General features: G+C 43.2%; 1 long non-coding RNA gene and 1 pseudogene across 1 annotated transcript; both read left to right on the top strand.

Annotated features, from left to right (window-relative positions):
- Positions 1–3,943: 3,943 nt before the first annotated feature.
- On the top strand, positions 3,944–8,283 carry LOC148357422 (uncharacterized; annotated as a pseudogene).
- Positions 7,476–7,837, top strand: LOC148357423 (uncharacterized). Its single transcript, XR_015852034.1, has 2 exons — positions 7,476–7,627; positions 7,739–7,837. It is a non-coding gene; the product is annotated as an uncharacterized LOC148357423 (long non-coding RNA).
- Positions 8,284–13,112: the final 4,829 nt, after the last annotated feature.

Raw genomic sequence — 13,112 nt, 5'->3', positions numbered from 1 at the left:
ACAACCTGCTCTCTCAATAAAGGCAAATTGCTCTGTCCATTCCTGCTGAAACGTACGGTAATCTTCATCGCTTTTCCTTTTCGTCATCTTGATTAGAAGGGTTCACCCTGCATAAAAAAAGCTAACCAAAAACGAAAGGAAATATTTCTTCTTTGCTTCAAAATGACTTGTGCAGATTGTTGTAAATTATCAATTAAAATTAGACTTTCCGGGTAGCGGACCTTCCCGCTCACCGGAAAACAGATTGGCTCTTAGCTGCGTGCCTGAACGAAAAGTTGCAGGTGAAAATATATATAAATTAAAATGTGTGTATTTATTTATTTTTTTTTGACATGTTTTTTTCTGACTTTATTATTATTATTATTTATTTTGCTAAAGTAACATTATTAGTAAAATTTGTTTCGTTCAGAAATTTTCAGAGAGCCAGATGCCGTCATCAAAAGAGCCATATATGGCTCGCGAGCCATAGGTTCCCGACCCCTGACCTAACGTATGCAACACCATTATCACAACCACACTCGATTTTATTACAGTAATGCTGTAGCAGACATGGGTGGATGGCGCTGCCTTATTTGTTTTGCATTTATTGCGTTGACTTTGAAGGCACTCCTAAGTCACATTAATATAGCCCACGGACGTAATAGGAACTGTCTTGCAATTTGTGGAATTGATGAATGCAGAGAACAGTACCGAGTATTCAATTCGTTTTACGATCACATCAAACGGAGGCATGCTTCATATATGGCCAATGGACGCCCATGCAGTGTGTGCCGTTTCGCACAGGCTGTGTTGGAGGTGAGAGGTTCGATACAGCAATATTTTCAAACTGTATTACACCCACCGGCAACCAAATTGAAGAGTCGACCTCAAGTACTGTGACTTGCGATGATGCAAATTGCAATCAGGCCGCCTTCTCGCAAAAAGATGCTTTCCATTGTGAGTGCGCCAGAATGCCAAACCAAGAGCGAGTCCACGATACTCAGCCAACTATCAAGGAACATGTAAGCTCTCATATTGAAAGCGACAAAGTACAACAATTTGGCTTTTTTTAAGCAGTTCAATTAGTGTGACTTGTTCTGACATGTTAAGCTAAATCCAGGCTCCCACAGCTAGTTCTGTTTATTGCTAAACAATAAGTTGAACTTAGCTGCTAAAATATGACCATAGGCTATTTTGTTCATGTCATTTGTACTTTTGACATGATTTGCATGTTTGTTGGAACATGACAATATCCTACATAACTTATGTTCTCGTCAGATATAGGCCTATTCTGATGCACCCGAAAACAATATTTAAAAAGTCCACTGCACGGAAATCATATAGTGTTAAGTTATGGAGAGATGTGGGTAATGTCACGGAAGACCAGAACAGAGCAGGAGACCCCAGAGCGTTCGTACATTTCTTTATTTGGGGGAAGCGTACAGGGTTAGCGGGAGACGCGATGACCGTCGAACGTCAGCAGCAACGCCGTGAAGACAGCTTCGGGACACGTAGCCAAGCGTAGCGTGGGACGGAAGCAGGTCGAGTTTACCGGGACTGAAGAGACGATCGTAGCGTGGACGGAAGCAGGTCGAGTTTACCGGGACTGAAGAGACGATCATAGCGTGGACGGAAGCAGGTCGAATCGGAGGCAGGCAGGCAGAATCAGGTAAACAAGAAAGCAGGTAATCGGGAGAGTCTTACGGGGTACAGAAGTTAATCCTCCGACCAGGAGTTCTCCGCGTAACGCGTTTAAAAGGGGAGCATTGACCAATCAGGAAGCACATTCCAGCGCGCCACATGATTACCCCAGGTGACTCCACTTGGGTAATCATGACAGAACCCCCCCCTCAAGGAACGGCTCCAGAAGTTCCCCAGGAAAAAAAATAAAAATAAATTTAACCCAAGACACGTCACAGGGAAACACAGGCAGATCAGGACAGGCAGAATCAGAAGAGTCCAGACTCAGGGGGGTCGGATTCAGAAGAGTCCAGACTCAGGGGGGTCAGATTCAGAAGAGTCCAGACTCAGGGGGGTCAGATTCAGAAGAGTCCAGACTCAGGGGGGTCAGATTCAGAAGAGTCCAGACTCAGGGGGGTCAGATTCAGAAGAGTCCAGACTCAGGGGGGTCAGATTCAGAAGAGTCCAGACTCAGGGGGGTCAGATTCAGAAGAGTCCAGACTCAGGGGGGTCAGATTCAGAAGAGTCGGACTCCGGGGAGCGGAAAGGGAACAGACAAGACAGGAGAGGAAAGACGGGACAAAATCAGTACAGGCAGACTCAGGGCAGGCATGGGAGTCGAACAGGCAGGCATGGGAGTCGAACAGGCAGGCATGGGAGTCGAACAGGCAGGCATGGGAGTCGAACAGGCAGGCATGGGAGTCGAACAGGCAGGCATGGGAGTCGAACAGGCAGGCATGGGAGTCGAACAGGCAGGCATACGGCCGGAGGTGCCTCAGCCAATTTCGCCATGTCGGAAAGGACTTGCCGAACTGCGCATTCTGAAGGTGAATTGCGCTGCTGATTCAGGCTTTGATAGTGGTCAGGGGGCAAATGTACGAACGCGGGGTCCATTCTGGTCGGAGGATTCTGTCACGGAAGACCAGAACAGAGCAGGAGACCCCAGAGCGTTCGTACATTTCTTTATTTGGGGGAAGCGTACAGGGTTAGCGGGAGACGCGATGACCGTCGAACGTCAGCAGCAACGCCGTGAAGACAGCTTCGGGACACGTAGCCAAGCGTAGCGTGGGACGGAAGCAGGTCGAGTTTACCGGGACTGAAGAGACGATCGTAGCGTGGACGGAAGCAGGTCGAGTTTACCGGGACTGAAGAGACGATCGTAGCGTGGACGGAAGCAGGTCGAATCGGAGGCAGGGAGGCAGAATCAGGTAAACAAGAAAGCAGGTAATCGGGAGAGTCTTACGGGGTACAGAAGTTAATCCTCCGACCAGGAGTTCTCCGCGTAACGCGTTTAAAAGGGGAGCATTGACCAATCAGGAAGCACATTCCAGCGCGCCACATGATTACCCCAGGTGACTCCACTTGGGTAATCATGACAGGTAAATGTTCATTTTGGAATTAAGAATATATCATTAACGTCAAGACTAATAGTTTGATGATTTGAAGGGCAAAATTCAGTGGGACCTCGCTACTTCTCGCTTCGACGTTCGCGGATTCAGAGCTTTGCGGGCCTAAAAAATAATTATGATGAAATAAAATATGATTTTATTTTTTTCTCAAGCATTTTTGAAGGGGCGTCGCTACTTCGCAGATTTTCACTTTTCGCGGGTGGTTTTGGTCCCCATTAACCGGGATAACCGAGGTCCCACTGTAGTTATCATAAGGCTGAATATATTTATTTTAACAGGACTTGTCCAGACGTGCAGCTGCCTTCACTGTGGATATTCGTGAAACATGTTGTCTGTCTCGGGTAGGCTATATGCATTTAGTAGACACTTTCTAGAGTGAGGAGAAATCATATTGTCACATTAATATCAAAAATATTTGTGACCATACAAAAATACTTACTACTTGAAATTGAATTGTTCTTCAGGGCTAATAAAGTATTCTGATTCTGATACTACTGCCGTCATATTTTGCACTTTTCTTGAGAATTTACTGATTAAAGGACAAGGTTGTGGTTTTAGACATTAAGCCTGGTTTGCAGATTAAAATGGTTCTTATTAAAATATTGACAAACGCTTCTGTTTCGTGACCCCTCTACCCAATCACATTACTTGTGCTGTAGTTGATTGATCTTATCAAATGAGATCTCTCTCACTCTCTCTCTCTACAGAGGAATATAAACAGCATTGTGTCAGAAGTACAACAATTTCAATTTCATCTTGTAGAAACCTTGAATGAAAGAGTAAAAGACATTTTTGACACTGGCCATTCAGACAACATAGAACATCTACGGCATGAGGCTCTGGCAACATTTGATGACTTTCCAGATCCATTCTCCATGTTGACCACAACATTCATGCAAGACCAAACCATTAAGGAACATTTTACCCCAGTTGAAGCGGAGGAGGTTGTAATATCCCAAAGACTGTGTAAAGTTAAGAGAGGTTCTTCATGGGTTCTTAAACTTAAAAACAAGGTTTTTTTTCTATGTTCCCCTCATCAAGAGCCTAGAGCAGCTGTTGTCCAACCCAAGAATACACGGTATGGCCAGTACTCCTCCAGAGAATTGTAACAAAGATGGATTTCTCTGTAACATAGTGGATGGTAGCCTTTTCAAAAGTCATCCGTATTTTCATCGAAGCCCACTGCTTTACAGTTGACATTGTATTCTGATGAGATAGACTTATGTAACCCTCTTGGACCGCATACTTCTGTGAACAAGTTACTCATGTTTTATTATACACTAGGAAACATAGACCCCAAGTTTAGGTCAAAACTGGCTGCTATATGACTACTTGCTATTGCCAAAGCTAAGGACATTGCACAAGCAGGTGTTGATGTTATTTTAGAACGCATTGAAAAGGATTTAAAAGAATTGTACAATGGTGTCAAAATTGGGACAGGTCAAATTATACATGGTGCAGTAATATCTATATAGAATATAGAATAGAATACAATAGAATAGAATATACCTTTATTGTCATTGTTACAAATGGGCTAACATATTGTGACAACGAAATTGGGCATGACACTCCAGTTTTACACATTCATAGTGAGGTATGAGCAAGAAGATAAAGGAACAGAGAAGATAATGTTATAAGACAAGGGGGATAAGGCTATAGTTATAATTTACATGGTATTTACACAAGAAATGTCGGCATGTGGGATGTTACATACAGGGTTGTCGTGATAACGTTGGTATCGTAACGGTTGTGCAATATTGCATTTGGTGCAAAGTCATCATAGTGCAAAAATAGTCAGCATGAAACAGGAAATGGTCAGACATTGTGCAATTTGAGCATTAAACGTAGTGCAGTCGACATGTGCAAGAACAAGACATGAGTAACATTATATTCGTATGAGGTAGTGTTGGCCCGAGTTTTAAGTTTTTTTTTTGTTTTTTTTTTTGTGCGCGGTGTCTGTTTGAGCAGTGAACAAACATAGTGCAGACAGCATGTACGTGAGTACCATTTTACATACGTGTGAGGTAGTTTTTTGCAACAGTTTTCAGTTTTTTGTGGCGATACTCTTGCTCAGCATGAACTGGCTGGGTTTAAGTCTGGAGTTGGGTTCTCTTTCAGTGAATGTAGGCATTTTGAATGTGATTTTGAGACCATGCAGAACAATTTTGATGAAAAGAGTTTTACCATGAGAACGTTAGAAAATCACATGAGACAGTGTACAGCAGGGGTCGGGAACCTATGGCTCGCGAGCCATATATGGCTCTTTTGATGACGGCGTCTGGCTCTCTGAAAATTTCTGAACGAAACAAATTTTACTAATTATGTTACTTTAGCAAAATAAATAATAATAATAATAAAGTCAGAAAAAAACATGTCAAAAAAATAAATAAATAAATACACACATTTTAATTTATATATATTTTCACCTGCAACTTTTCGTTCAGGCACGCAGCTAAGAGCCAATTTGTTCTCCGGTGAGCGGGAAGGTCCGCTACCCGGAAAGTCTAATTTTAATTGATAATTTACAACAATCTGCACAAGTCATTTTGAAGCAAAGAAGAAATATTTCCTTTCGTTTTTGGTTAGCTTTTTTATGCAGGGGGAACCCTTCTAATCAAGATGACGAAAAGGAAAAGCGATGAAGATTACCGTACGTTTCAGCAGGAATGGACAGAGCAATTTGCCTCTATTGAGAGAGCAGGTTGTGCAGTGTGTCTTATATGCAATGATAAAATTTCCTCGATGAAACGGACAAATATAAAGAGACACTTCGACACACGCCATGCCACATTTTCAGCGAAATATCCAGTGGGAGACAAGAGAAAGAAGGCCTGTCAAGAACTACTTTCTACAGTCCAGGCGAGTCAGCAGCAGCTCCGTGTATGTGCCAAACAAGGTGATTTTAACTCTGCTAGCTTTGCTGGTTCTTTAGCAATTGTGAGGAGCGGGAAGCCGTTTACAGATGGCGATTATGCCAAATCATTCATGCTTGATGTGGCCAACGAGCTTTTTGACGACTTTAAGGATAAAGATAAAATAATCAAACGGATAAAAGATATGCCTCTTTCAGCAAGAACTGTGCACGATCGTGCCATCATGATGTCGAAACAAGTGGAGGAAAAACAAGTGAATGACATAAATGCAGCAGAGTTTTTTTCCCTCGCTTTGGATGAATCAACAGATGTCAGTCATTTATCCCAGTTCAGTATTATTGCACGCTATGTTGACGGTGACTCGCTGCGTGAGGAAAGTCTTGCCGTTTTGCCACTAAAAGGGACGACAAGAGGAGAGGATTTATTCAAGTCTTTCATGGAGTTTGCAAATGAAAAGAATCTACCAATGGATAAACTTATTTCTGTGTGTACCGATGGTGCTCCGTGCATGGTGGGGAAAAACAGAGGATTTGTAGCGCTGCTTCGTGAGCAGGAGAACAGACCCATCCTCAGCTTCCACTGTATTCGACATCAGGAGGCACTTTGTGCGCAAATGTGTGACAAGCAGCTTGATGACGTGATGTCACTGGTCATTCGGGTGGTCAACTTTATTGTTGCCCGAGCTTTAAACGATCGCCAGTTTAAAGCACTGTTGGATGAAGTGGAGAATAATTATCCCGGTCTTGTTTTGCACAGTAATGTGCGTTGGCTGTCAAGAGGGAAGGTGCTTAGCCGTTTTGCAGCTTGCCTGAGCGAAATACGGACTTTTCTTCAAATGAAAGGCATCGAGTATCCCCAGCTAGCGGACACTGAGTGGCTCCTCAAGTTTTATTATCTTGTGGACATGACTGGACATCTGAACCATCTCAATGTGAAAATGCAAGGCATTGGAAATACAGTCTTATCCCTTCAACAGGCAGTCTTTGCATTTCAAAACAAGCTGGAAATCTTTACTGCGGATATTGAGACTGGTCGTTTACTACACTTTGAAAAACTGAAAGTATTTAAAGATGAGTGCACAGCAAGTGACTCCCCTGAACATTTTGATCTCCATCAGCTCGCAGTTTTCACATCTTCTCTCCTGACGTCATTCAAAGCACGCTTTGGGGACTTCCGTGAGCACACTAGTCTTTTTCAATTCATCACTCATCCGCACGAGTGTGATTTGGACAAAGTAAACCTGAGTTTCATCCCCAATGTCTCTGTCAGAGATTTTGAAGTAGAAGTTGCTGACCTGAAGGCCACAGACATGTGGGTTAATAAGTTCAAGTCACTGAATGAAGATTTGGAAACCCTTGCACGAGAACAAGCAGAGCTGGCAGGCAAACACAAATGGACAGACATGGACAGACTTCAGCGCGCAGACCAGCTGATTGTCAAAACCTGGAACGCGCTTCCCGTCACGTACAAAACACTGCAGCGTGTGAGTCTTGCTGTATTGACCATGTTTGGATCTACATATGCATGCGAACAGTCGTTCTCACACCTAAAACACATCAAAACCAACCTGCGATCACGTTTAAAAGATGGAAGCCTAAACGCCTGCATGAAGCTGAACCTCACCACCTACCAACCGGACTACAAAGCCATCAGCAAAACCATGCAACACCAAAAGTCGCATTAATAGTAAGTCAGAAGTACTTTTCTTATCAATAAATCCCTTTAATTTGATTTTGAACAACGTGTTATAACAGAGTCTTATTATAATATATATATTGTTGGTCTTCTTCGATTTAGATAAGAAATTGCTGACCTGAGGGCCTCAGACAGCGGTGAACAAGCAGAGCGGGCAAGTAAACATGGACAGATATGAATAAAACCTCAGCCTGCAGACCAGTTGATTGTTATAATTATAAATAATTGTTAGTTTTTGTTATTAACTTACAATGTTGTTCAAAATAAATTCTGTCTTATTATACTATAAACTCGTTGATTTTCCTCTTCCATTTAGCTGTTTTTGGTATTAAAATATACATATGGCTCTCCTAGGATTAGATTTTAAAATTTGGGTTTTTTCGGCTCTTTCAGCAAAAAAGGTTCCGGACCCCTGGTGTACAGAAATAGAGAGGGCCAGAACAGACCACGTTAAAAATGTTCTTAAGACTACCTTTGGTATTAACAGGAGGAGTAAACTTACAGATTTTACAGCATATGACCTTATCCAGCAAACTCCTCAAGATATAATGCACGTTATGCTTGAGGGTGTTGTGCCCCTAGAAATTAAATGTGTATTAAAATTCCTAATTTTGTCAGGAGAGATTGATCTGGATTATATTAGATAGATAGATAGATAGATATATACTTTATTCATCCCCGTAGGGAAATTCACACTTCCAGCAGTCTACCCCGTTGTTTATTAACAGATTAACATGATGCCCGAGGGTGCTTGTAGCGGAGTGGATGACGTCACGCCAGTCCAAAAGTTCGACATTCCTGCGGCAGATGGAAATCTTTTCTTTGTGAGAATCCAGGGATACACCACCTCGTGTTAGCAAGTCCGCCTCCTCTCCGATTCCCCCCGGCTTTCATGTCTCTGTTTAGCGACGTTGAAGCCGGATTTCTCCAGGTGGCTCCGGGTGGCTACACGTTAGCGTCCGGAATGCTAAACGTGAGCCACGTTTCCGCAAAACACAGCAACTGCGCTCCCTGTGCGCTTCGATGTTTTCAAAAAGCACTCGATGATCCTATTTGGTCGTGAGTTCGCATTTACCATGATTACGGATGGTACCGAAGACTTATAACGCCGCTAGCCGCTTCGCTAGCTTCGGCTTTTCTTCCACCATGGGCCCCTTCATCACGCCGGCACGAGAATTCCTCAGGGCAAGGAGTTGAAATACACGCATTTCTTGTGCGTTGAAACCCATGTCCATAGGATAGAAGTAATCCATAGTGTAGTTGTCAAAACGGGAAGAAAAAACACCGAAGATAGGAGCAGACAATAAAACAACAGGGCAGCTGGAAAAGGCAGCCGCTCTTGGCAGCGCCGCTATTAATTCAGGTATAAATTGTTTTAGATATTCACCCAGTGATATAAAAGACAAACCATGCCCAATCAGTGTCAGTACAATGACATCTAATGACAACAAAACTTAAACAGTCTTCTGGGCAGATGCTGATACTTTTGAAGATACTTCCTTATATTTTGAATAGTATCAAGGACCATAGCCATGTTAAATTCATCTTAGAGTTGATTCAGATAACCAAGATCCTCTTTGCTCCTCTACTATTTAGGGAAACCCTTCACAAACTTAGGGTGATGATAGAGAAGCACCTTAAAACATTCAAGGAGCTGTTCCCTGAGAACAATATAACACCAAAGCAGCATTATATGTTGCATTTCCCTTCACAAATTGAGGCGCTGGGTCCCTTAACAAGGCACATGTGTATGAGATTTGAGTCGGAGCATCAATTTTTTAAAAAGTGGTCTTCAAAATTAAACTACAAAAATGTTTGCAAATCTCTTGTAGGTCACAGTAAAGTGGTAGAAAGTGTTCATAGTCACACAAATGAAATTTTTGCACATGAGAAAGAATTGGGTTCTGTATCAGAAGTGTCAAACTTGGAATATGTGAATTCAAAGATAAGAGATTTCTTAAATATTGACCATTTCCAGCATATCATATCTGTTAAGTGGATTATTATCAATGGTAACAAGTAAAAAGACTCTCATCATCACAGATACAAAAGACGGGCTTCCTATTTTTGGATTGATAAATAAGTCTCATTACGTCCATTGACTTAGGGCGTTTTTAATTTCTGCCCATAGAAACGCTGAAACAGCCAAATTTGTCCGAACTTAAAGGAACAGTGAGTGTAAAAAACGTGAAAACCATTGAATGACTTTGGATCGAAGTCTTTTTCAAATATGAGGTTGCAGTGCCTCAGAAATACCCTTACTTGCCTTGGACATAAAGGGACAGTGTGTAATTAATAATGAGTCATTTTAGGTCCATTGACCCAGAGCGTTTTTAATATCCGCCCACAGAAATTTTGAAAGAGCCAAATTTGCCTGAACTTAAAGGAACGGTGAGTTAAAAAACGTGAAACCCATTGAATAACTTTGGCTTGAAGTGTTTTTAAAATTTGAGGTTGCAGTGCCCCTGCTTGCCTCGGACATAAAGGGACATTGTGTAATTAATAATAAGTCATTTTAGGTCTGTTGTCTTAGGGCGTTTTTAATTTCCGCCCACAGAAACGTTGAAGGAGCCAAATTTACTATACTAAATAATTATGGCTATATATAGTATTTTATAGTAGTGCAAACAGTGCAAGAGGAGCAGCTAAACAGATGTGCAAAATGGGCAGTCAGGTAAACAAGACAGGTAAACAGTAACAATAACACTGTAGTACGAATAGTGCAGAGAAGAACACTGTGCAAGGAGTGTTTAGCTATAAAGAACTGCCAGTAGTGCAATAAAGTCAAACAAAACCAACAGATGTACAGATTAGCTGCAGTTTAGATTTACTATGTGTTTGATTGACCATTTAACAGTCTAATGGCCAGGGAGTCAAGACTATTGTGGAACCTGGTGGTCCTGCACCACACACTGCAGTACCTCTTCCCAGAGGCTAGCAGTGTGAACAGTCCATGATGGGGGTGAGAGGGGTCCCTGCTAATGTTCTTGGCTTGGGATGGGCAGCGCTTCTGGCCAATGTCCTGAGTGAAGGGGAGAGAAGTCCCGATGATTTTCTCTGCTGTCCTTGTCACCCTCCTCACAGTACCCCAGTCGGAAGCGCTGCAACTTCCACACCACACAGAGATACAGCTGGTCAGGATACGCTCTATGGTGCCCCTGTAGAATGTGATGAGGGAGGGTCGGGGCAGGTGGGCTCTCCTCATCCTCCGCAGGAGGTACAGGCGCTGCTGTGCCCTCTTCACCAGTGATGCAGTGTTCACGGACCAGGTGAGTTTGTTTGTGATGTGCAGCCCTAGGAACTTGATGCTACTGACAACCTCCACAGCCTTGTTGTTGATGAGAAGTGGGGCTTGGTTGGGCTGGTTTTTCCTGAAGTCGATAATGATCTCTTTAGTTTTGTCAACATTCAGGACCAGGCTGTTGTCCCTGCACCAGCCCACCGACTGCTCCACCTCCTCTCTGTAGGCCAAGTCGTTGTCGTCCCTGATGAGGCCCACCACTGTTGTGTTGTCCGCAAACTTCACGATGTGGTTTGTGGCTGACCAAGGGACGCAGTCGTGTGTCATCAGGGTGAACAGCAAGGGGCTCAGGACACAGCCTTGGGGGGAGCCTGTGCTGAGGGTGATGACATCGGAGATGTTCTGACCAATCCGCACTGACTAGGGTCTGTCAGTGAGGAAGTCCAGCAACCAGTTCCGCAGGGGGGTGTGAAACCCAGGAGTCTCATTTTGTCTACCAGGTGTTGTGGGATGATGGTGTTGAATGCTGAACTGAAGTCCAGGAACAGCATCCGCACATGGGTGTTCTTCTCCTCTAGGTGTGTCAGGCTCAGGTGAAAAGCAGAGGAGATGGCATCCCCGGTGGAGTGATTTGTCCTGTAGGCAAACTGAAAGGGGTCGAGTGAGGAGGGGGCACTGGAGGTGATGTGCTCTTTAACTAGTCTCTCAAAGCACTTCATTATGATGGGAGTCAGTGCAAGGGGCCGGTAATCGTTTAATGATAAGATCTGGGGGTTCTTTGGCACTGGGATGATGGTGGCAATCTTGAAGCATGATGGTACCATGGCTTGGTCTAGCGAGGTGTTGAAAATGTCTTTGGCTCGAAGCGTTTTTCAAATTTGAGGTTGCAGTGCCTCAGAAATGCCCCTGCTTGTCATGGTCGCCTTGACGACCGGTCTGCCCCGCCCCCTGGGCCCAGCTGAAGCAGTTCAACTAATCGAGTGTCTGCTATTTAAGGCTGAATTGTGGGCTTTGCGAGTGTGGGCTCATTACATATACACACTCCCGGTCTGTTATGCCTTGTCCTGTTTTAGTTTAAAACATTGTCCGTTCTGTTATGCTTTGTCCAGTTTAGTTGAGTTGGAAGAATCAACTGTTTGTTTTGTCATGTCCCAGAGTTTTGGACAACTTTTATTTTGTTAAATAAAACTTTTGGATCGTTCTCCCTTCCTGCCTCCTGCCTCCGTTCTGGTCCGATCACCCCCTTCGACCCCACCTCGCCCCGTGACACTGCTTGCCTCGGACTTAAAGGGACTGTGTGTAAATAATAATAAGTCATTTTAGTTCCATTGACCCAGAGCGTTTTTAATATCCGCCCACAGAATCGTTAAAAGAGCCAAATTTGTCTGAACTTAAAGGAACAGTGAGTGAAAAAACGTGAAACCCATTGAATAACTTTGGTTTGAAGCGTTTTTCAAATTTGAGGTTGCAGTGCCTCAGAAATGCCCATGCTTGCCTCGGATATAAAGTGACAGGTTGTAAATAATAAGTCATTTTAGGTCCGTTGACTTAGGGCGTTTTTAATTTCCGGCCACAGAAACACTGTCACAATTTGTCCAGACTTAAAGGAAAAGTGAGAAAAAACCGTGAAACCCATTGATATGACTTTGACTCGAAGCGTTTTTTTCCGAATTTGAGGTAGCAGTGCCTCAGAAATGCCACTGCTTGCCTTGGACATAAACGGACAGTGTGTGAATAATTATAAATGATTTTATGTCCATTGACTTAGAGCGTTTTTAATTTCCGCCCACAGAAACGCTGAAACAGCCAAATTTGTCCAAACTCAAAGGATCAGTGAGTGAAAAAAATATGAAAACGAGTAAATTATATTGGATCAAAGCCTCTTTCAAATATGAGGTGGCAGTGCCTTAGAAATGCCCCTGCTTGCCTCGGACTTAAAGGGACAGTGTGTAAATAATAATAAGTCATTTTAGGTCCATTGACCCGGAGCGTTTTTAATATCCGGCCACAGAAACGTTAAAGAGCCAAATTTGTCTGAGCTTAAAGGAACAGTGAGTGAAAAAACGTGAAACCCTTTGAATATCTTTGGCTCGAAGCGTTTTTCAAATTTGAGGTTGCAGTGCATCAGAAATGCCCCTGCTTGCCTCGGACATTAAGGGACAGTGTGTAATTAATAACAACTTATTTTAGGTCCATTGACCCAGAGCGTTTTTAATATCCTCCCACAGAAATGTT

This window comes from Urocampus carinirostris, chromosome 11 (assembly GCF_059441175.1).
Source record: "Urocampus carinirostris isolate Australia breed hairy pipefish chromosome 11, RoL_Ucar_1.0, whole genome shotgun sequence".
NCBI classification, from domain to species: Eukaryota; Metazoa; Chordata; class Actinopteri; order Syngnathiformes; family Syngnathidae; genus Urocampus; species Urocampus carinirostris.
The sequence above is the reverse complement of the archived record's forward strand: the minus strand, read 5'-3'. Positions and strand labels throughout refer to the sequence as shown.